At 37.3% G+C, this 25,873-nt stretch overlaps 1 protein-coding gene and 1 long non-coding RNA gene across 7 annotated transcripts in view; both read right to left on the reverse strand.

Moving 5' to 3' along the window:
• The window catches only part of LOC105464217 (bone morphogenetic protein receptor type 1B), a 393,013-nt gene that overhangs the window by 310,080 nt on the left and 57,060 nt on the right, over positions 1-25,873 (reverse strand). The gene's annotated exons all lie outside the window — the stretch shown is intronic.
• LOC105479610 (uncharacterized) lies at positions 4,723-18,594 on the reverse strand. The gene is made up of 2 exons (XR_985994.3): positions 15,362-18,594; positions 4,723-4,921 (listed from the first exon to the last, which is right to left on the reverse strand). It is a non-coding gene; the product is annotated as an uncharacterized lncRNA (long non-coding RNA).

Genomic DNA, 25,873 nt, shown 5'->3' on the forward strand with positions numbered 1-25,873 from the left:
TGATATCTCAGCGTATCTAAAAATGAATTCCTGGTTTCACCCATGCCTTCACCTCTCAGTCCCTCTCAGCCTTATGAATGGGAACTCCATCATGTCATCTGGAAAAATCTTTGGAATTGTTCTGGATGCCTCCCTCTCATTTACTCCCTACATCTAATTCAAATCCTTTCTATTTGTCCTTTAAATACATCCTGAATTTTACCTTTTCTCATCAGCTCCACCCCTGCCACCCTGGAATCGCTTCAGTAGCTTCTAGCAGGTCTCTCACTCCCACCCATTGTCCTAACATTCCTCTCCACGCAGCCGCCAGAATCACCAATGATAGTTCATATTATTCATGTGATCAAAACATTCCAATGACTTTCCATATCACTAAAAATAAAAACTAAAGTCCTTAAGACTGTCTGTAAGACCAATCATGATCTTGGTGCCTGTTAACCTCTCTGAACTCCCTCTTACTCGTTTCCTCTTAGATCCTTCCACTCCAGGCACACTGGCCTCGTTGCTGGTCTTTAAGCACACTGGGCACATTGCTGCCTTGGGTCATCTGCCTTTGCTGTTCACTTCACCAGGATTGTCTTCCCTCAATATAAAATGAATTGTACCTCATTCCTAAACCATGAAAGTCAAAGCAGTGATTAATTCTTTAAAATAACCATTTATCCCCCATTTGCATTTCTGTAAATTGGGCATGTTGGGGGGTTAATTATGAAGAACTATTACTTATAGCAGTTCAATGAATTTTAATTCCCCACAAACGTCTTTCATAGATTCAATGAAAGAGCTTAACTGAAATCTAGCTTCCCTTTTCTTCTAATTCCTAATAGAATCCTAAAACTGTAATAGGCTAGAATTGTATTTACTTACTAATACTACACCTGTATTAAATTGGATTATTTCTTATGCTTACTTCCCTGAATTTTTCTAATTTTTAATTTTTGTAGGTACATATGAAGTGTATACATTTATGGGGTACATGAAATATTTTGATGCAGGCACTCAATGCATAATAATCATGTCAGGGTAAATAAGGTAACCAATATCTTAAGCATTTATCATTTCTTCGTGTTACAAAAAAACCCAATTATACTCTTTAGTTTTTTTAATGTACAATAAATTATTGTTGGCTGCAATCATCCTATTATGCTATCAAATTGATCTTATTCATCCTGTATATTTTTGTAGCCTTTACCCATCCTTACTTCCCACTCCCAATCTCACCCCACTACCTTGCCACCCAGAGGTAAACATCATTCTATTCTGTATCTTCACCAGTTCATTTGTAGCTCCCACAAATGAGCAAGAACATGCAAAGTTTGTCTTTCTGTGCCTGGCTCATTTCATTTAACATAATGTCCTCCAGTTCCACGTATGTTGCAGCAAATAACACAGTCTCATTGTTTTTTATGGCTGAATAGTACTCCATTGTGTATCGGTACCACATTTTCCTTATTCATTCATCTGGTAATGGACACCTCCGGTTGCTTCCAAATCTTGGCTATCGTGAACAGTGCTGCAATAAACATGAAAGGGCAAATACCTATTCAATATACTGATTTCCTTTCTTTTGGGTAAATACCTAGCAGAGGAATGGCTGGATCAGACGGTAGTCCTATTTTTACTTTTGTGAGGAACCTTCATACTGTTTTCCATAGTGGCTGTGCTAATTTACACATACACGAACAGGGTACAAGGATTCCCTTATCTCTACATCCTCAACAGCATTTGTTACTGCCTGTTTTTTGGATAAAAGCCATTTTAACTGGAGTGAGATTATATCTCATTGTAGTTTTGATTTACATTTCTCTGATGATCAGTGATGTCTAGCACCTTTTTACTTACCTGTTTGCCATTTGTATGTCTTTTGAGAAATGTCTCTTCAGATTTTTTGCCCATTTTTGATCAGATTAGACTTTTTCCCAGTATTTGAGCCCCTTTTCTGGTTATTTATTCCTTGTCAGGTGAGTAGTTTGCAAGTATTTTCTCCCATTCTGTAGGTTGTCTCTTCACTTTGTTGACTGTTTACCGTACAGAAGCTTTGTAACTTGATATAATGCCATTTGTCCATTTTTGCTTTGATTGCCTGTGCTTGTGGAGTATTACTCAAGAATTTTTGCCCGGTCCTATGTCCTGGAGAGTTTACCCAATGTTTTCTTTGAGTAGTTTCATAGTTTGGGGTGTTAGATTTGTCTTTAATCTATTTTGATTTTATGTTCATATACTGTATTAGTCAGGGTTCTCTAGAGGGACAGAACTAATGGAATATATATATACACACACACACACACATATATTCATATATATATATATATATATATAAATAAAAGGGAGTTCATTAAGTATTAACTCACACAATCACAAGGTCCCACAATAGCCTGTCTGCAAGCTGAGGAGCAAGGAGAGCCAGTCCGAGTCCCAAAACTGAAGAACTTGGGAGTCCGATGTTCGAGGGCAGGAAGATTCAGCACAGGAGAAAATGTAAGCTGGAAGGCTAGGCCAGTCTCCCTTTTCACATTTTTCTGCCTGCTTACATTCTAGCTGTGCTGGCAGTTGATTAGATTGTGCCCACCCAGATTAAGGGTGAGTCTGTCTTTCCCAGCCCACTGACTCAAATGTTAATCTCCTTTAGCAACATCCCCACAGACACACCCAGGATCAACACCTTGTATCCTTCAATCCAATCAAGATGACACTCAGTATTAACCATTACATATATGATAAGAGACAAGACTCTAGTTTCATTCTTCCACATATAGACATCCAGTTTTCCCAGCATCATTTCTTGAAGAGACTGGCTTTTCCCCAATGTGTGTTCTTGGCACCCCTGTCAAAAACAGGTTCACTGTAGATATATAGATATATGGATTTACTTCTGGGTTCTCTATTCTGTTTGACTGGTACGTGTATCTGTTTTACATGCCAGTACCATGCCGTTTTGGTTACTACAGCTCTGTAGCATAACTTGAAGTCGGGTAATGTGATTCCCCCAGTTTTGTTATTTTTGCTCAGGATGGTTTTAACTATTCTGTTCCACTGAAATTTTTAAACACTTTTAATATACTTGATGAGGTAACAAATATTAACACAGATTACTAGAGAAGAAATAATTCTTCCAAATTCCTTCCCTATATAGGCTGATCCTCTGTTATGCCAAAATAATAACACTTCCTGACTCAGTATTTCTTCTTAAAGGATACACATAAATAGACTAGATACTAATATTTGCTTATATTTAGAATTTTAATTAAAAACTGGTTTTGCAAAGTTTAAACAGAAGATATAAACAAGAGACAAAAATTTTAGGTTGTGACTGAAAGAAATACGTATTTCTTTACAAGTTTTGAAAGTGACCATTCTTAAATTAAGAATTTCCGTGGTTATTGTCAGTCTCACCTTTTCTAACCTAACCATTTATTCTGAACTGCCTTAAAGTTCAACTGCCTGATATTGAACTGAAATTTTAAAAAAAATACAAATATAGCTTTAAAAATAGTCCCTTATATAACTTTCTACCCTATTATTTACTCTTTAAATTATATAATTAAAACTTCTATGAAATATTTAATCTATGATATATTTATTTTATAAAATTCTAATCATCAACATTTTGTGATTTTTTTCATCTTTTAGTGTTGATACTCTATTTTGCTCTCTTCATATTGGGTAACGGCAGAGAAATGCTTACAAGAAGCTAACCCAGAAGAACCAGCAGTATTACTAATTTAATTTTTCCTCTTTCTTCTCTGGATTTTCCTGGAAGAAGGACCCGGGTGAAAATATTTGGCTGCTAGGATCTGGCCCATTATTATCTCCTCAGTCACATTCATTAATCTCACTAATTTGCACTCCTGATTAGTGAAAAACATGATTCACTGACAATTATCCAGTGATCAATATGAAATTGATTTGAAATCCAGAGCCACTACTTCTTTCTATTTTCAGCAAATCTTTCTTTCCCAGAGCAAAATCCCGCATTAAACTAAACTGCCTATGGCCCATATTACATGTGAAACAATCTGCAGGGACAGGCAGGGAAGTCAGGCAGACATAAAGAAGACAGCAGAGACCAAGAGACCTGGCCAATATCCCCTCTCCAGTATTCTGCTTCAAGCTCCTCTACACAGTACCCATCCCTCTGGCATGGAAATGGGGCAGGTGGGGAATGTCTTGGATCCTCCCACACTTTCTCCCAGATAATGTAATCTTGAGCAGAGAAGCTGACCAGAGGAAGTCATTCACTTGTAGGATCTCTAGACACTCAGATAAACAGGCAACTGGCTCTAATCCTAAGGGCTCATTGTTTAAATCTTCCTTTGAGCCACTCTGAATCCTCCCAACTAATTCACTTTCCTTACGATTAGTTTCTGTTTCTTGTATCTGTAATAGAGGGAGCTGGCAACAAGAAGGAGCAAGCCACAGTGGAAGAAGAGTCGACGCAGAAGATTCACACATATCAAAAAAAAAGATGATTCAGAATAGAAGGGCTACATTAGTTTCTTTTTTAACCTGCTTTTGTGATGAGAACAATTAAGATAAATTCTTTTAGCAAATTTCAAGTACGCAATACATATCATCAGCTATAGTCCCCATGCTGTACATGAGATCTCTAGAATTTATTCATCTTCTAGCTGAAAGCCTGTACCCTTTAACCCCCATACTCCAGCCCCTGGGGACCATCATTCTACTCTTTGTTTCTCTAAACTTAGAAAGGTTATGTTTACATTTCACATGTCTTAGAAGTTTCTGGTATAGAGTTGCATTGCAGCCCCAGGTCATCCTTCACTATTACTACAAAACTGGAGGTGCACTAGGAAACTGACCAGAGTAGCAGGTGAGTACCCAAAATCAAGGAAGCGAAGGTGAGCTGCACCTCGATGAGAACAGAGGAAATGGCTCGTAAGGCTTTTCACCCCATTATTGCCTGTCAAAATAAAAATAAAATTTATTCACCACACCTCTTTTGAATACAGCAGTGTTTCCAAAAAGTTTTAAAGTTTCAAATTTAATTTGTCATTGAATAGACTAAACATAAAATAATAACCAAAAGATAAATCTTGAAACTCAAAACTTTGATTAGTTAAAATAAAGGTCTATAAAAATGCAGCATATTATGACCAATGTAACAAGAATAAAAGAACTCCAGTTCTATTATGTTATCACTGAAGAATGGAACCATTACCATTCATTTGAAGTTAGACACCTGAAAGAAACCAAGGCAGAAGAAACACATCAAAGACGCAGTGAAGCATGACTTCAAAAGGTACAGCACAGATGTGAGCTGGGAAGCAGCCTGCTCCTATGCTAGAGCTCAAACATAGGGCTGGCTGTTCACTTTCAAACCAGGAAAATCTATGAACACTATCACCACAAATTGTTTTGATAATAAACTTCCATAGATTTACCTAGAAAGGCTTCCTTTTTATTAATAAAAATAAGTAGGAATCCATACCATGTGTAGTTAAGATCATGGACGTCAGAGTCAGGCTGCGTGGGTTCACCAGCTTGAGTCTTTACTATGGGATTTTGAGCAAGTTATTTAATCATGCTGGTCCTTGATTTCTTTTTTCAGAGTTAATATAAATATTAAATGCAATTATATGTTTAAAACATTAAAACAGTGCCTGACAGAGAGTATGTCCTATTATTACTTGAAAATAACTACGAGTTTTTATGATTCCTGTTTCATGAAATCTGGGTATTAAACAGCTAATTCAACAAAACATGCACACATACATACATGCATACATACAGTGTGTATGTGTAGGTATAAGTAAAATGAAAATATTATATTTTAAAAGTAATAAACAGTACTGTGAGGCATTTTATTAATGAAGATAAATAGATTTGTTTTCTCTTGGCTATTTTTCATCCTGTAATTATCACAGAGGAAACCTGGGGTTAAGAGTTCAATTCTAGTTTTCAAATTGTCCTGCAGCTCAATTACAGCTACTAAACACATTCACAGACTAAATGTAATGGCCTTTGGGTACAAAGCATGTTAAAAAATAAGTATCCTCTGGAGGTTGCAGTGAGCTGAGATTGGGCCACTGCACTCCAGCCTGGGCAACAGAGTGAGACTCTGTCTCAGGGGGAAAAAAAAAAGTATCTTCAGATGTTTTTACTAAAATTATTAGTATCCAATAACTGGTTAATCACAAAGATTGTATGTACTTGTAAATAAAAGTGAATCAGGGATAACTTACCTTTAAAGTGGAAAATATTTTATGAAAACCATGGTTTTCTAGAAATCTATCTAGGATATGGTATTTAATAAATATTTTTCAGAGTTCTATTTATTATATACATCAAATATGTGTTAGTTTTACTAAAAACCCCAGTAGGTTAAGATTTATTTAAGACTTCTTTATACTTATCTCCTGGTACAAAGAGGTGTCTGAAGTCACCGGTTAAACAACCTTTGGATTATTCATTTTACTCCAAAGATTTAAAAGGAATTCTTGCTTTATACTAAAGTATATTAGGAAATATAATGTAAAGTTATAATTAATATGACAAATAAAACATGTAAAAAATAATTTGTGCTTCAGGCTACTCGTCCAAGGACCCTGGGGTGTGTATTCACTCTCCCTTCCCATCTGTACGGTGAGGGAACTCCTGAGTGTATCATCAGCATCTCTGTCTTCCCACTTCCTAACCAGCCCTAGTTTCCACTGGGGATCTGTGTTATTACTATCATAATGTCCTTCCACTAGTCCAGCAGTCATCCCCTTTAAGTAGCTCCCTAAGGAAGATTTCTCCTGAAGTAAGATTAGAATGTACACAGAGAAATATTACTGAAAACCACTTTATTCACAGATATTTTCATTATTACCAGATTAACTATCATCAATAGAAAAAAATTATTTAGATAACTCCTAAATGGCTGGAAATCTTACATTTGAATACAAATTAGCATGGTCTTAGAAAATAGAATCTTTAAATTGTAGAGTTTTACAAAATTTACACTTAATAAATGTTTTCAATTTAAATTTGAATCTAAAAATATATTATTGTATCTTTCACACCACATTTGGTTGTTACCAAAGAGAATGTTACTGCAGTGTAAAAAGTTTTGCCAACTGATATCATTTATTGCAATCCCAAACACTTGTTAAGCTTATTACAGGGTCATTCAGTTTTTCAAAACGGATTCCTTTAAGAAAATTTCAGACAAAATGCTAGCATGTATAGAGAATTACTTTGTAGCTGAAGACTGTGTGCACACTGCTGCCAAAAAACAGTCAACAAATCACCCTATCTTATATTTTTAAAAATTCTGCTAAAGGTAGGCATGGTAGTACACGCTTGTAATCCCAGTTATTCGGGAGGCTGAGGCAGGAGAATCACTTGAGCTCGAGAGTTCAAGCCAGCCTGGGCTACTTAACCCCATCTTTGAAAATGTTTTTTAATTAAAAATAAATCAGTAAATATAAATGTAAAATTTATATTTTAAAATTGCCATAGATAATCCACACTATTATTTGGAAACTTAAAACACCTTATGGAAGATCTTTACACCTTTCTATACAACCAAAAATAACTCATATAACCAATAAAATCTGCATTTCTTCCTAAAAGAGCCCAGAAGCTACATAAATTAATGGTTGCCAAATGCCCTGTCAAAGTGAAAACACTACTCCCTATCTTTGAAGGATATTTTCAAAATTTAAAAAAACACACACACACAAACTGCATAGTATTCAGATTTCTCTGAAATTTTAATGACAACCTAATTCTTAAGAACTACTTGGTTCAACAAGTAGGAAAGAACTGATTAAATTTATTTATTTACTGTTATCGAAATACCTAAAGTAGGCACTGCCATTTCCATTTTAGAGTAAGATATGGAAGAGCTGCTACTGTTGAGTGCTGGTGATGCTGAACTTTCTGTACTGGACAATCAGTGATCCAGAAAGTATAAAATACTCCCATTCTGGTGAACTGTTTTATTGGTTCCAGTTCATAAGGTTCTAAACTATAGAATTTGATTTTCTACACCAGTCCCTAATCTCCTTGTGAAACAGGAGTGTAATGTCTTTGAATGGGTTTAATACCGATGAGTTTATTCACCGCCTGTGTCAAAGTTGTAGAGAAGGCTTCCCAGAAAAAAACCTTGAAGAGTTTGAAAGGAAAAAAAAAAATCTTTCCTTGGCTTTTCAAAATTAAGGGGAGGTGGAGGGGGAAAAAGGAGGGTTTTCAAGTATGCAAAGCTGGAGGAGGAAGGAAAAAGTAAGACAAAACATTCAAAGGACAGGGAAGAAAATTGGACAGTATAAGAAAGAAAAAGGATGGCAGGAAGATAAGGAAGATAAGCATATCATGAAAGAATTAATGGAAGTTATCTGTACCCCCAAACAAATCTGTACTTGTAAAGCTCTTGCAGAAGCCTTGGCTTCCAACTTGTCCTATTTCTCAGTGGCTTCCTACAGGCAATTGCCTCAGGGTGATCACCTGCTGATACTCACTGCAGACAGGCAGAACTGTGCCTGCTACAGCCTTGGAAAGCAGCTCAAGCCAACAACATGTAAGTCCTCAGGTATAATGGGAAACGACTGGCAATGTTCAGACATTAGCATATCTCAAGCACAATAATACATCTAATCCGTTTAGGATAATTTAAAATATTTTAAAAATACAATTAATCAACAAAACCAAACATCACACTACATATGGGTAGCTCTCAAGTACACCTGCATACAATGAAGCATTTATTTTCTCAAGTTTCAAAAACAAGAAGAAATGTCTAACCTCATGTATCAGGATTACCTGGTACCTGCACTTACCCTAATATGTGTAATACCCAAGTGTGCATAGAGCAATTTGTTCATTCCTAATTCACTCACTACCTCACACACTCACCCACCAAATATTTATCTTTTGCCTACTATGTGCTAAGAACAATTCTGGGTCTATAATATGCTCTGGTGTGAAAGAAAACAACCCAGTTATATTATCATCCTTTTAAAATTCTATAAGGAACACAGCCAACGACAGCATTGAACTTAGGCAGGGGAAGGAGGTGTTGGGAACTGATGGGAATATCAGGAAAGATTCGGCTAAGATACGTCTGAGGTCAAATCTGAAGCAAGAGAAAACAATCAGACAAGGGAAGATGAGTAAGATAGCACTGAGAGCTAATCATAAGCATTTCATGAGAGATAATAAAACGAGCTTAAATGATTCAGGAAAAGAAAAAAGTGGGGAGAACAAGTAGTGGCCAATAATGGGGCTACTTTATGGGTCTTGTTAAGGATATTGGTCTTTACCCTAAGAATAACGAAAGTCGGCCAGGCGCGGTGGCTCACGCCTGTAATCCCAACACTTTGGGAGGCCGAGGCGGATCACGAGGTCAGGAGATCAAGACCATCCTGGCTAACATGAAACCCTGTCTCTACTAAAAATGCAAAAAAATTAGCCGGGTTTGGTGGCGGGCGCCTGTAGTCCCAGCTACTCGGGAGGCTGAGGCAGGAGAGTGGCAAGAACCCGGAAGGCGGGGCTTGCAGTGAGCTGAGATCCTGCCACTGCTCTCCAGCCTGGGCGACAGAGCCAGACTCTGTCTCAAAAAAAAAAAAAAAAAAAAAAGGAATAATGAAAGGCTATGGAAGGTCAAATGAAAAATGATAATTACTAATATTTACTGATTATCTACTATGTGCCAGTGACTATGGTAGGCACTTTGTATTAATTAATTTTTTTAATACTAACAACCCTATGAAGTAGGTACTTATTTATACCTGCATTTTTTTTTTTTTTTTTTTTTGGAGAAAAAGTCTCTGCCTCTTTCACCCAGGATGGCGTGCAGTGGCACTACCACAGCTCACTGTAGACTCGAACTTGCGGGTTCAAGTGATCCTTCCACCTCAGCCTCCCAAGTAAATGAGAATAAAGGCACGTGCCACCAGGCAGGTCTAATTTTTGTTTAATATTTTGTAGAGACAGTCTCACTAGGTTGCTCAGGCTGGTCTCAAACTCCTGACCGCAAGGGATCCTCCCGCCTCAGCCTCATGAGCCACCGCTCCCAGCCTATACCTGCATTTTAAAGATAAGGAAACAACTCACAGACATGACCTACTCAAGTGCAGAGTTGGGATTTCTTTGACCCATGCAGTGTGACTTTAGCATTCATGTTCCCAATACACTACACTACCTTTCCTTATTTATTTATTTATGTATTTACTTATTTACTTATTTATTTATTTTTTGAGATGGAGCATTACTCTGTTGCCCAGGCTGTGGTGCAGTGGCACAATATCGGCTCACTGCAACCTCTGCTTCCTGGGTTCAAGGAATTCTCCTGCCTCAGTAGAGATGGCATTTTACCATGTTAACCAAGCTAGTCTTGAATTCCTGACCTCAAGTGATCTGCCCACCTCAGCCTCCCAAAGTCCTGGATTACAGGCGTGAGCCACCATGCTCGGCTGCTACACTACCTTTCTACATGAGACCAATCTGATCAAACCCGTAAAATCAGCCGCCCCATGGTACAAATAAACTTTCCTCTATTAACCACTGGGGACTCTAGTTAACTTCAGTAATAATAGTGTCAGGAGTAAATAATAAAGAGTAACACATCACTTAATGACAGAGATATGTTTTGAGAAATGTGTCACTATTTCCTTACATGAACATCATAGAGTGTACTTACACAAACTTAAATGGTATAGCCTATTGCTCCTAGGCTACAAACCTGTACACCATTTCTCTGTACTAAATACTGTAGGCCAGCGGTTCTCAACCTTTTTGGCACTAGGGACCAGTTTCATGGAAGACAGTTTTTCCATGGACCAGGGTGGGAGTGTAGGGGGATGGTTTTGGGATGATTCGAGTGTATTACATTTATTGTGCACTTTGTTTCTAGTATTAATATTACATTGTAATAAATAATGAAATAATTATACAACTTATCATAATGTAGAATCAGTGGGAGCACTGAGCTTGTTTTCCTGCAACTAGACAATCCCACCCGGGAGTGATGGGAGACAGTGACAGATTGTCAGGTAGTATATTCTCATAAGAAGCTCACAACCTAGATCCCTCGTATGTGCAGTTCACAGTGGGGTTTGCAATCCTATGAGAATCAAATTGCCACAGCTGATCTGACAGGAGGCAGAGCTCAGGCAGTAATGTGAGTGATGCGAAGTGGCTATAAATACAGGTGAAGCTTAGCTAGCTTGCCTGCTGCTCACCTCGTGGCCCCGTTCCTTACGGGCCCCAGACCTGGGGCTGGGGATCCCTCCTGTAGGCAACTATAACATAATGGTAAGTATTTGTGTATTTAAACATATCTAAACATACAAAAGGTACAGTAAAAATACATATAAAGGCAAAAAGTGTACAGGACACTTACCATGAATGAAGCTTACAGGACAGAAAGTTTCTCTGGGTGAGTGGTAAGTGAATGAGGCGGCCTAGGACATTATTATTGTACACTAATGCAGACTTCATAAACATTGTATACTTAGGTTTAACTAATCTATTTTTTCAATATTTTTCTTTTTTTTTTTTTTTTTTGAGGCAGAGTCTCGCTCTGTCGCCCAGGTTGTAGTGCAGTGGCGCGATCTCTGCTCACTGCAAGCTCTGCCTCCCGGGTTCATGCCATTCTCCTGTCTCAGCCTCCCGAGTGGCTGGGACTACAGGCGCCTGCCACCACGCCCGGCTAATATTTTGTATTTTTTTTAGTAGAGATGGGGTTTCACCATGTTAGCCACGATGGTCTCGATCTCCTGACCTCGTGATCCACCCGTCTCGGCCTCCCAAAGTGCTGGGATTATAGGCTTGAGCCACCGCGCCCGGCTAAAATATTTTTCTTTATTAACCTCAGCTCACTAAAACTTTTTTACTTCATAATTTTGTAACTTTTTGACACTTTTATAGGAACATTTAGCTTAAAACACACATTGCACAGCTATACAAAAATTTTTCATTATATCCTTATTCTATAAGCTTTCTTCTATGTTTAATTTTTTTTTTTTTACTTTTTAAACTTTCTTGCTAAAAACGAGGAGACACACACATTAGCCTAGGCCTACACAGGATCAGGATCATCAATGTCACTGTCTTTCACCTCCATATCCTGTCCCACTGGAAGGTCTTCAGGGGCAGTAACACACATGGAGCTGTCATCTCCTATGATAACAATGTCTTCTTCTGGAATGCCTCCTAAAGGACCTGCCTGGGGCTGTTTTGCAGTAAACCTTTTCTTTTTTATAATTAGTAGGAGTACATTCTAAAATAATGACAAAAAGTGTAATCAATACATAAACCAGTAATATAGTCATTTATTATCAAGAATTATGATATACGCACATAATTGTCATTGTGCTATACTTTTGTACAACTGGCAGCACAGGTTTGTTTACACCAGCATCACCATGAACAGGTGAGTAATGTGTTGTGCTATGGGGTTATGATGGTTACAATGTCACTAGGCAGTAACAGGAATTTTTCAGCCACATCCTTATGGGACCACTGTCACACATGTGGCTCTCAATGACCAAAACGTCACTATGTTGCACATGACTGACTGTATTTCCTTCCAGTGGTAAATCAAAAAAAGTAATTCATGCTTATTTTATGAATTTTATTAACATCCACCTCTACTATTTCAGATATTATGGCAGTATCTACAGGTAAGTTTTCGCAAAGGCAATCCCAGTAATAGCAATGCTTAAAAGAGTTTAAAAGGGGTGAGGGAGGAACATCTAAAATTATATGCTACATGGAATCAAATCTCATCTATGAAGTCACTTAATGAAAACCAGTGATTCAAAAATATTTTAAATATTGAAATTTTAAAATTAAGTTTTGACAAAATATGAATGACTTATCTAACAGAATTATATTTATAAATACAAAGTATAGCAAAGTGTATAAAAGTGAAAACAAATATGAATAGAATTCTATAATCATATATCATGTTAAAATTTAACTTTTCTGAATTTCTTAAGTCAAAAATATCTTCATTAACATTTCTGTTATTTTTTCTAAATTTTGAATTTTCCCTTTTGAAGTTGTCCAAAAAATAGTTTATTATTTATCTCTAGGAAAATTTACTATAACAAATATATGCAAGAGTTATTTAATATGAACATACTTCCTATGATGACCTAAATATATTACTGATCAGAACTAGCATGAATAACTCCATGTCACATACTTATATAATGTCTCATTTCTAATATTTTTAAATTCAGAATAATTATTTATTCTCAAACTCTTCCTACAAATGATAGATGCACTGAATTTTATCTACATAAAACTGCCTACTGCTCAAAGAGATGCTTCCAAGCTACTGTTTATCCTTCCCAAATTTAGAAATGTGTTACAAATTTTCTGCACTATTTTTCAAGCCAATCACTGTAAAATATAATAAACTACACCTCTCATGTCACACAATCCTGACCTTGGGGATTATAACAGGTATCATGCCTCCTTTTCCCTTAGCACCTTGGACTTCCTTACCAGAGTACTGCATTCTTTAGGAAAGGTTGTTTCCTTGCCTCTCCCTTCCTATGCACTGTAAATTCTGTGAGGATCAGCACTGTGCTCTTTTTATTTACCAGTGTGCATCCAGCACCTAGCACAGTGCCCAGGAAGCCCCTACTAAGGACCCAATAAATAACTGCTGAAGGCCAGGCGTAATGGCTCATGCCTATAATCCTGGTACCTTGGGAGGCTGAGGTGAGAAGATCGTTTGAGCCCAGGAGTTCAAGAACAGTCAGGGCAACGTAGAAAAAGCCTGTTTCTACAAAAATAATCCAGGCATAGTGGCGTGTGCCTGTAATCCAAGCTACTCGGGAGGCTGAGGTGGGAGGATCTGTTGAGCTCAGGAGGTCAAAGCTGCAGTGAGCTGTGAATGGCGCCACTGCACTCCAGCCTGGGAACAGAATGAGTCTCTGTCTAAAAAAAAAAAAAAAAAAAGTAAAATAAAAAAATTGTTGAAAGACTTTCCTAAGAGCAACATCATAAAGAAATTATGCCCTATTGGAATAAATTGAGAGAAAGCTTCAAGAAAAGGACAAAAGCACACCTCCCTGTGAAAACTAAATTTCTCAGGAATTCTACTTGCACTTCTTTAACTTACAGAAGCATAAACTTAAGGTACAGTCAGGGTGTGGTACGTAAGGTCAGATACTTAATCTACAGCTAATCCAACTCCACTGTTACTAAATCCTGAATCATAAACTTTCAACACCTTTTTCATTCTACCACACCTATCTTCTACTTGGCAGGAATGCATTATGTTTTGTTTTGTTTTTTATGACTTCTCTCACACACCCCCAAGCATAAAAACTTGACACCTAAATATCACTACTCAGAATAGTCTGGCCTTCTTTTAAAAGCATACATATTTTTAAATGATTAGCTCTTTATTTTGAAAACTATGTTCCAGGAAACCCTAGTACAGTGGTTCTCACATGTATCAGAATCATCTGGAAGGCTTGTTAAAACACAGACATCTAGGCCCCACCATCATATCTAATTCAATAGGTTTGGGGTGGGGTCCAGATGATGGTGATGCTCATGGTGCTGGGACCTCACTTTCAGGATGAGTGTCCATGGGTGCTTGTTAATAGATGTTCTGTAAGGGAAAAAAATATCCATTTTCAAATAATGCTGGAAAATGCTGCATATTCTATATGCCCTCTTAACATTTCAGTATACGCATTCGCATACTGAAAGCTCTGAAAGTTCTGCAGTAAATTAATATGTTTTATACTGTTTATTAAACAAAATTATTTGACCCTGGAATCCTGTAATCAAAGAGTAATAATTAACATCTTAATATGCTCTGTAAAATACACTGTGGAAAAATCTACAGTGGACTCTTTAAAAGTGTTTTCTTTAAAATATATTTCAGCAGAAAAAATTCTGTTATTGGAAATAATCCAAATTATTACCATGTATGATTCCTGTCCAAATAAAATAAAAGCATCTCAACTTCAGATCAGGCACTGTTCATTCAATCATGTATCTCATTTCTTGCAATGCTACTTTTTATAGCTCTGAGTGTGAGGTAAATATCAAGATCACATAATGTTTTAGTTATTAATCCTATTAATTAGAAACTAGGTATAATTTAACACTATTTTGAATTTGAAATAATGAAAGCCACACATTCACCTTTATTTGCTCACATTTACGAATAAAATGTATAAGCCAAAGGAATGAAACACCTTAAGTATGTTCAAGTGAAAACATTTTCTCACGCAATCGTATCTGCTGTTTACAAACACCTTGTGTGAAACTGATATGGCAGGCATTTTTCTCTCTGTGTTAGCATGAGTTGGTTAACTGTGAAAAGGAAAAGCAAGTGAGTCACCAATTATGGAACTAGGTGATGACATGTCTTTTGACTCACATTCCAGTCATCTCTCCATGACACTGTGCTGCTTCAGTGAAAACTTTTATACTGATCCTGTTGATTTTATCTGACATCTTTTCTCTTTCTCTTCTCTTTTAATCACAAAAACTGCATGTGAAAATAAATGCATATTTAAAATCTTTCACATCATAGTATAGACAGATACTTTCAAACACTGCTACATGGGAAGCTAGGCACTGCTGGCTGCCACAAAAACAGCAAGAATGAATCATTAGGAGAAGATAAAGAAGGGAAAAATGCTGAACAAAGGCCTCAGTGAATATTTAATGGAATTTTTTAAAGTAAGCTCTCTAAGGAAAGACATTTTTGTCTGCTCACATGCCTAACTCAGTGCCTGGCAAATTACAGATATTCCATACTTACTTGTTGAACCTGTTAGGAATGACCAAGAGGGGCAATAATTTGCAAACAGCACAAAACCACAAATAATATATTTGAGAAACAGAGTTTAGTCTTTTATGTACACTTTATTTTTAAAGGGTCATTTAATAGATTTTCAAATCTATTTATATAACATAATCATACTGTCTCAAGTCAAAGACAGAGGAACTACTGCTTAAAACTCTAAACTTGCAAAAGGAAGTGCTTTTGCTATTGAAGCCTCAACTAACTCAACCAGAGAGACACAGAGGGGGATGAGGAATGAGGAAAAGAGAACGCTTATTACATAAAATGCCATTTTAGAAACAGTGTTCCCCTAATGAGTCAAATTAGATTATATTTCATATTAGGAAAAGTACTTCCTTAAAAAACCTATAGATTTTTTAGAATTCAGTATTTTTGGCTTATTTTTGTAATTATATCATTTAAAGTAGTATTATACTGCAAGTTTTACTCAAATAAATTATTTTAATTAAAGAATTTACATCTGTTTGGCAAAGTTACTATATTTTAATTCCCATATTTTATTGGCAAAACTGTTTCTCTTGGAAAGGTAGGGTTTTTCACTGAAATCTATATGACTAATATAAAACTATTGATTTCAGTTTCAACAATTTAATATTATAAGCATATATTTACCTTTCCTTTTGGGTAAGCAGAATAAAATTTTTCCTAAGTTACTAATAACAGGGACTTCTACAGGGTTAGCAATTATGCATCTGTTTCCATTTTTATTGATGTACAGAACATTCCAGATGTTCCTCCTTCATTGGTATTCCTGAGATTCTCTTTACCTTAGAAATGGTAAAGTAATTGAATCTTAAAAAAAAAAAAAAAAAAAAATTTTAAAAGGAATTTCAATAATTCCACTTTTTATAAGAAAATCTAAGATCTGCAAGAACAAATTCTCCTCTGAAAATGCCTTAAACAAGTGAGAGCAGGGACACAGCAGAAAAGCACAGTGCAAAAGAGAACAAAGGGAGCAGGAAGTGAATCTGGAAGCAGTCCAGCCCAAGTGAGCTTTAAAACATGGTGAAAGAAGACCCCAGTGCTGCAGGTGTGCAAATGACTACACTTGACAGCGGAATAACATCTGCAATATCCCTGCAACCTTTTCTGACCCTTAATATCCTTCACAAATTATCAACTCTACCACCAATAGAACACAGCCAATAAAGGCTCAAGTAAGATCTCTAGGCAGTCCCTATTTAAGGAACTAATGTTTCACTTATGCTTCACATTATCTTTGAAAATCTGAATTCCACATTAAGTACCATTCTGTCAGTTTATCTATCTATTGACTGGCCCTTATCAAATAAACAAAAATTTGAATTAATATTTTTCATGAAATGATTTTAAAATTATTTTTTCCACAAATAATAAACCTTCAGATCCTGTTCCAATAGCCAACGGCACTGGGGAAAAAGTAATATCCATAATGCAAAAGCCTAAAATAAAAAAGAAATGTTATCATATGCCTGGCTCCAAAGTTTGGAAAAACAGAAAAAACATCCTTTGTTGTGGTATTTTTAATTATCTACAAATGTAATGTGTACTTATAAAATTTGCTTTTATTTTCTTATATTAATAAAACTATTTCCATTCAGAAAAATGTAATCCATTTTCTTTCCACATTCTGCAAAGCATTTTGATATTTGTACAAAGGCAGTCTAAATTTACCCATTACAAGAGTGCTCTGCTTTACTCCCCAAAACTACTGCAACCAGTCACTGTCACCCATGTATTTTGTCAACGGTGGTTGAGGAAAATCAAAGTGTCCCAATTCTTGCCAATGAGAAGGCAAGTCTGCTACAAGATTTCTGGGAAAGGTTTTTTTCCATCTTAAAAAACGATGGTACTATTTTGTTTTGTTTTGTTTTGTTTTTCCTTTTGAGACAGAGTCTCACTCTATCACCTATCTATCAGACTGCAGTGCAGTGGCATGATCACAGCTCACTGCAGCCTCGAATTCCCGGGCTCAAGGGATCCTCTCACCTCTGCCTCCTGAGTAGCTAGGACTACAGGCATATGCCACCCTTCCCAGCTAATTTTTAAAAATTTTTTGTAGAGATGGCATCTCACTTTCTTGTCCAGGCTGGTCTCAAACTCCTGAGCTCAATAGATCCTCCTGCCTCTGCCTCTTGAGTAGCTGGGATTACAGGCATGAGCTACCACACCCAGCAGTACTATTCTTATAGCTGAAAGTGGTATCTGCTGCTAACAGCCAGAGGATGGGGCCATCACAGAATGTCAGAGACTAGAGATGAACTCCCATCCGCAAAAAGAACAGTTAACATGAGTCTGGAATGACATTACTGAGCCTCTAGTCTGTATAAATCACCTCTGGCATCCAAACTACATGAACATCCACTTAAAAGAGATTCTAGGCCGGGCGCGGTGGCTCAAGCCTGTAATCCCAGCACTTTGGGAGGCCGAGGCGGGCGGATCACGAGGTCAGGAGATCGAGACCATCCTGGCTAACACGGTGAAACCCCGTCTCTACTAAAAATACAAAAAGAAATTAGCCGGGCGTGGTGGCGGGCGCCTGTAGTCCCAGCTACTCCGGAGGCTGAGGCAGGAGAATGGCGTGAACCCGGGAGGCGGAGCTTGCAGTGAGCCGAGATCGCGCCACTGCACTCCAGTCTGGGCGACAGAGCGAGACTCCGTCTCAAAAAAAAACTCTTTTAAGTGGATGTTCATGTAGTTTGGATGCCAGAGGTGATTTATACAGACTAGAGGCTCAGTAATGTCATTCCAGACTCATGTTAACTGTTCTTTTTGCGGACGGGAGTTCATCTCTAGTCTCTGACATTCTGTGATGGCCCCATCCTCTGGCTGTTAGCAGCAGATACCACTTTCAGCTATAAGAATAGTACTGCTGGGTGTGGTAGCTCATGCCTGTAATCCCAGCTACTCAAGAGGCAGAGGCAGGAGGATCTATTGAGCTCAGGAGTTTGAGACCAGCCTGGACAAGAAAGTGAGATGCCATCTCTACAAAAAATTTTTAAAAGGTAAGTTTGTATTGAAATTTTCTGTTTCTATCCAACATTGTTCTACCTAATGAGAATCAATGTAACAAAATGTCAATTTAAATTAGTTAACTGATCAAGGAGTCCATGTTACAAATTTCAGTAACTAAAATTTTATAAAAAACAGAAATTAGACAATAATCTGAACACTATATATAACTTTTATTACATTTTTATTTTATAAAATAAAAATTTACCCAAAATAAAAATGTTTTTACTCAAAAGCATACCAAATTTTCCCCATTGAGTTTTTCCCCAAGATCAATTAAACAGAAATTCTTCTGTGTGAATCAAATCTGTTAAATAAAATCCTCATTTGCCTTATTTCACAAGTAAATGTTTTCATTCTCTCAGACAAAATTAATTCTCTAAATGTCATATAGACAGTAAAAATGAGTTCTCATTTTATAATTTCTTTATTCGAATGAGCTTTTTAGAAAATAACTAGAATGTTTAAAAACAGATCAGTTCAAATAGCATATGGATACACTACCTTAGTGTCTGCATTTGGGGCTAAACCATGAAGTGGTTCAAGTTTAGAAGTTCCATAAGTGATTAAGATACTTGCTCTGTTCACATGCTCACTGTGCAGAAAAGAAATGAGACACTGAGGAGACAATAACCATATAATAGGTGCTACTACAGAACTGTGTACCAGCACAAAGAATGAAGCATCTGATTAACAGGTGAAATCATGGGGAAGGAAAAAGTTACAGTGAGGAAGATTTCCTTAGCTTCCTCCTGAATAGATGCATGGGAAAGTGCTGGCAATTATCAGGCTAATTAGAATTAAGTGGTAAATTAGTGCATCAAAATTCAAACAAAAATGTTAAGATCTTTAAATGCTTGAATTAGATCAATTAAACATTTAATTTTACTTCATTATAATTCTGAAAGAAATTTAAACACCAACAAAGGCTCTAAACTCTAAAAACTAAAAGGATAGTGGCTGGGCGCAGTGGCTCACGCCTGTAATCCCAGCACTTTGGGAGGCCGAGGTGGGCAGATCACAAGGTCAGGAGATTGAGACCACCCTGGCTAACCCGGTGAAACCCCATCTCTACTAGAAATACAAAAAATTAGCCAGGTGTGGTGTGGACACCTGTAGTCCCAGCCACTCGGGAGGCTGAGACAGGAGAGTGGTGCGAACCCGGGAGGCGCAGCTTGCAGTGAGCCGAAATCACGCCACTACACTCCAGCCTGGGTGACAGAGTGAGACTCTATCAAAAAAAAAAAAAAAAGATACTACAAACTATTTTTCAATCTGTAGGCTGCTCAGATAGGCATACCTAACCTTTTCTCTATTCCATATCTCAGTCAGAAAACAGCCCTGGGAAATATATGTATGGTCAGATCTTTGTCTTATAGAGAGGTTAGGCTGTGTGTGCAGTACAGGGCTCAGTGTGCAATCCTGGTTCTTTTTCTTCATAAACTGTGACCATTAATTCCTTCTCCTCTGCTAGTTGTCTCTCACAATCACTTTCCAGACACTGGCTCCTCCAAAATGAGGGCAGAGCTCCTCAAAACACAGATCCAAACACCAGCTTTGCCCCCAGCTTTTTCACATAACTCATACATATCCACCCACAGAAATCTGGCAGCCCACTAGGAGAGAAGCAAGGTAGCGAACCAAGCTAACTTTCTACCACGTCAGTTCTCCCACCGACCCCTCAAAAGCAAAGGAGCCCTTGTCTGCCCACGCCATTCTAGCTTTAACCAAAATTTTGGAAAGCAGTTTTATCTCAGAACTCTTTTCGACCTTCTGTCGCTCTTTGGTGAGGTTAATTTAGAATATGAGCTGAGAAAGGGCACCTCAAGCTCAATAACAAATGATTTCAAAATATTTCAGCTAAGCAAGTAAAAGAGTTTCTGGTTAACAAGAAAGCTTACAGTGTAGCACAAACAGTGGCTGCCTGTGGAAATGTTGGGCAAGCATTGATACCAAAAGTTACTTGAAAAAATTTATTTTTTGACATTAATGCTTTTTAACCAGGAGTCAAAACTATAACAATATCTAAGGCACACATTTTAGGAGTATCATTTCCCATTCAAATGCAATCATGACTCAAAGATTAGCTGACATAAAAGTCACCAATGCAGTGTGGAAAAACACTATGATCCCAAAAAAGCCTTTGTATCCTTCCTACTGGCTTGGCAGATATGAGGTAACCTTGCTATTCTAGAGACTAAGTAAGGGCAAACAGATCACTCAGATGCCTAAGTCAGAGTGCATTCCTGGAATGCACCCAAACTAGTTATCTAGGTGCTAAGTCTATGGCAGTGACTTTGAATAAGCCATACTAGAGACTCTGCTGAAGCCACATCCATTACAGCCCCCCAGTATCACTGATAGGGAGCACCCAGCCCAGGGACTTGAGAGCACATCAAGTCTCATCTGAAAAGAAGGGAGAAGGGAGAAGGGAGCTGGCCATTCATCTCCTATTGTCTCTTATATTGCCTCCTCTCTTTCTCTTCTACCCTATCCATTTTGCTCCTCACTCTTTATTCTCTATTTTCCAATATCCCCCTTTCCTTTCAATTTATTAATTTACTCATCTACCCAGCCATCATGAAATATGTCCAATGTGTTGAGAAGCTCTGGACTGTAAACATTCAAGTGGTCTCTGCCTTTTAGGGGCTCAGGGTGTAAGTAAAAACTCAGATATAATAACTGTCATAATCTGAATGTCTGTCTCCTCCAAAATTCATGTTGCAATTTGGTTGCCATTGTGGTGGTGCTGGGAGATGGGACCTTTAGGAGGTGATGTGGCCCTAAAGGCTCCATCTTCATTGGTGGGATTAATGTCTTTACAAAAGAGCTAATCTGGCCTCCTTTTGTCTCTCTGCCCGTCCACCTTCCACCATGAGATGACGCAGCAAGATGGCCCTTGCCAAATCCCAGCATTTTGATCTCAGACTTCTCTGCCTCCAGAACTTGAGAAATAAGTATCTTCTCATTATAAACGACCCAGTCTCAGGTATTCCACTATAGCACAGCAAAACAGACTAAGACTATAAACAGTCACCAAAACAGAGTAAGACAATGAATGCTACCACAGAGCTACGTACAGCACACAGAAAGGGGTGTCTCATTAACTGGGGAGAAAGAGGAGCTGGAAGATTCACTTCACTTACCTGTGACGTGAATAGATGCACAAGACATGAATTTACTGAAATCAAGCCAAATTTTTTAAAAACTAGCTATTGGCACACAGTACTATCCAGGCTTCAACAAGAAAGCATTTATAAGCCTTATCCTTATTACATGTATCATTAAATCCACAGAATTTAACACTTGTATCTCATTCGCTCCCATATCCCCATTACCTAGTACAATGGCTAGCAAATAGGAGGTATTCAATAAATATTTTATTGAATTTAATTCAATGGTTTATGTGTATTGCTGTTTTACTGAACTCTTAATTGATTAGTTTAAGATCCTTAGCGGCAAAAACCATTTCCAACACTATCTTAAGTCAAACCTAACTCTTTTGTATGAATTTTGAGATTACAGTTTAAGTAAAAAAAAATAAAATTTTAAAGAACATTTATAGGATATATGCATATATCATATCTATATATGCTCTAGCTAAATTCTAGCTAAAATTATTTTCTGAGAAAACTTTGCTAATATTATTAAACACTTTTTGTTAGTATTAAACTTCAAAAAAATTAAATAAAACTTACCTCTTAAGTGCTTACTAATGCTTACTAGTTACCAAATACATGTTTTCAATTAGTAGGTTGCAACACCTTTTGGCTTTATTTTCGCCACAATTTTCTGTGGCAGTAAATTTAATTTCAAAAGAAAGTAGCTATAGATTATGGAACCAAGTATAGCTGTGTAACACATAAATAAGTCTCAGCCAGCTTTAAAGCATATTAAAGAGAGTTGTGAAATATATGTGTAAACATGAAATTCTGAAGTGTTAATCCAGTGACACTTAAGTACTGGTTCCAGTTTATAAACAGATTCTTTTAAAGCTTCTAGGCAAAATCTAAGGAACAGCAATGGCATGCCCTGTCACAGCTGGTAAGAGTTAAAGCACACTATGCGCCCTAATGATCCCTCTTAGAATCCATTATTCTAATTATTATGAATACCATATTTCTGAAAACTCTAATTTTAGCAACATATGTTATATGGTTGAAGTTAGTGCCAAAAGTAGAGAATGAATTGGGTCTCCTTTCTAACCAGTTTAAAATTTACATGTCTTCTAATTCATGAAGTTTTTAGTATAGATTAAGTATCTATGTGACTTTGTGAACACCTGTAAGAAGTGAAAATATATCTACGTTTCTGACTTCATTATTTTTATTTTACAATCTGAGTCTAAGTACAACTGCTCTTTGAATACATTCGTATCCTTCAAAGTTCTGATCTCTTTCAAGTCTTCAGAGAAAAGGCTTCTGTTGTTGCAAATCATTACCATATCTTTATGAGAAAAACATGTTTTAATCATATGGCATTATGTAGTTTAAAATACTTATTCATGGAACACTGCATAGTCCTGGGAATAAACAATGAACAAAGCATACTCCCTGCCCTCCCAGAGTTTACAGTCCCACTGGGAAGACAGGCAAGCAATCCGGTTACCTCAACTAGCAAATTACTCAGGAATCGAGTTATGTAAGGTTCTCCAAAGAAACAAATGTTTTTTGTGGGTGACTTTTATGCCAATGGCTTTTTACTTCATTTAATAATAATTGATTCTGGGGGGAAGATAAACCATGAACTTTGGCATCAGACCATGTGAATTAAAATTTCTGCTCCATACATTCAAGGTCTGGCACCCTAGAAAATTCTTTCTCTCTTCCCTTCCACAGGTACATAATGGGGGTCTATGATGGGCCTCATTGTGTGAAGTACAGGAATAATACAATGAACATTATGCACTCCCAGGCTTCAAGAATCTTAGTTTTGTAGTTGAGACTGATAATAAATTCAGGCAAATTCAATTCATTCAGCTACTCACTAATTATGACGCAAGCTGGATAGGGCTAAGGAGAAAAAGCAGGGGAGAAATCGCAGGATGACAGACTGTTTTAGGAGCTGTTCATTTTGGCAGGAAAGCACTCTTGTAACTACAACTGAATTAAATGTTTCAAGCCAACATTTCAAAAAAATATTTCATTGGGTGAATTTTGTTCCACTACTAAGGTACTACCAACTGTGTCCAAATGTACACTACTGGGTGAGCTCCTTGTTAAAAGGTTCATTTCTTACCATTAAGCAGATACTTACATATTCTCACAAAATCCCTGTCAGCATGTACTTGAAAATCTCAAGAGTATTCAGATTAGAGTACAAGGTCACAACCAATGTTATATGTGTGAAGGACTGAATAAGGGTCTCAAATCTAGGTCCTCGGAGAGAAGGGAGAAGAACTTGTTTACACACACACTGTTTAAGTGGTGTGACTAGAGGGCTGATGAAAGAACCCTGGGCTAAAAATACTTCCATTGGCTGTGCCACAGTGTCTAGAATTCCCACGCAGCTCCTTATGGTCATTCCCACCAAAACTCCTGTGAAAATGCACCTGGTGTCAGAAAGGGCAGCTCCTTAAACTGTTACCAACCAGTAATGTTTTAGCTCAAATTAGTTCAGTTCATGAGCTGCTTATATTGATATAACGGCACTTTGAGAAAACGGGATGCCACAAGGAGAAGTTGTAGTGTAAGAGTTAACAAAACCCCAAAACTTGGTGCTTTCTCCCTTTGGGAAAAGAGAGGGAGAAATACATTATGGCCCGTGACTCTGAGAGGACTGAGAAAGTTCTAACTACAAATCTGGATGCTCTGACCCAAAGCTAAGCCTATAAGAGAAAAAAAAAATTTTTTTTTGAGATAGAGTCTCACTCTGTCACCATGGCTGGAGTGCGTGATCCTCCCACCCCAGCCTCCTGAGTAGCTGGGACTACAGGTACATGCCACCACATCCAGTTAATTTTTTTACATTTTTTTCTAGAGTTGGGGTCTTGCCACATTGCTAAGGCTGGTCTCAGACTCGTAGACTCAAGCAGTCCTCTCACCTCAGGCTCCCAAGGTGCTGATATTATGGGCATGAGCCAACACACCTAGCCTATAAAAGAAAATTAAACAGGCTTGATACTCTTTTCTATATATCCACTAATTCATCTCCCCCTCCCCCAAATCAGTTTAGACTAATAAAACATTTCTTCAAGTAAGGATACTATGCAGGTTCAATCATGCACAATTATAACTAATTACATGGGATGAGGAAATCGCTTCACAGTAGAATATCTGCTGAGATACTAAATCTTGACTACAATTCAGGAGCATTTTAAAATAAAATCTGTAGAATTTCTACCAGACTGTAGGCTCCACAAGAGGAGGATTTCTGGCTGTTCTGGTCACTGCTTTAATCTAAGCACCTACAATACTCTCTGGCACATAGTAGGAGCTTGTATAGAGACAGCACAGCATAGAAGCTAAGAGCTAAAACTATACCAACAAGATGCAGCTCTGCCTCAAACCAGTTGTGCAGCCTTCAGCAAGATACTTAGCCTCTTCGTACCTCAGCTTCCTTCTGTATAAAATGGGATGATAATAGTACCTATTGTAAATAGTTGTCATTAAACTTAGATGACTTAGATATATAAGATACTTAGAAGAGCCCCTGACACAAACTTAGGAATATATAACTACTAAATATTATTTGTTGAATAAATAACATCCTAGAATACTAAACTAAAATAATAAAAGTATAACTAAAAGCACAATTTACCACAGAGGCTTGTATAAAATAGTCCTAACAAAGTAATAAAAAAGAGAATACAAAGAACAGTACTGCTTTTATTACTGAAAAAATCATCCAGAATACAGGTCCTCAAACCTGGGTTCACAATGGAATCCTCTGCAGAGCTTCTGAAAAGCTAATGCCTTGACCCCACCTTCAGTTTCTGATGTAATTGATTTAATTTTGAAAGTTCCCCAGGTGATCCTACCGTGGGGCACTAGTTAAGAACCACTTCCTGAGAGTGGTTTCTGGCTTTTGCCACCTCAACATGAGTTTGAAGCACATAAAACATTCCATCAGAATAAGAAACGCCAATGA

This window comes from Macaca nemestrina, chromosome 3 (genome assembly GCF_043159975.1).
Source record: "Macaca nemestrina isolate mMacNem1 chromosome 3, mMacNem.hap1, whole genome shotgun sequence".
NCBI classification, from domain to species: Eukaryota; Metazoa; Chordata; class Mammalia; order Primates; family Cercopithecidae; genus Macaca; species Macaca nemestrina.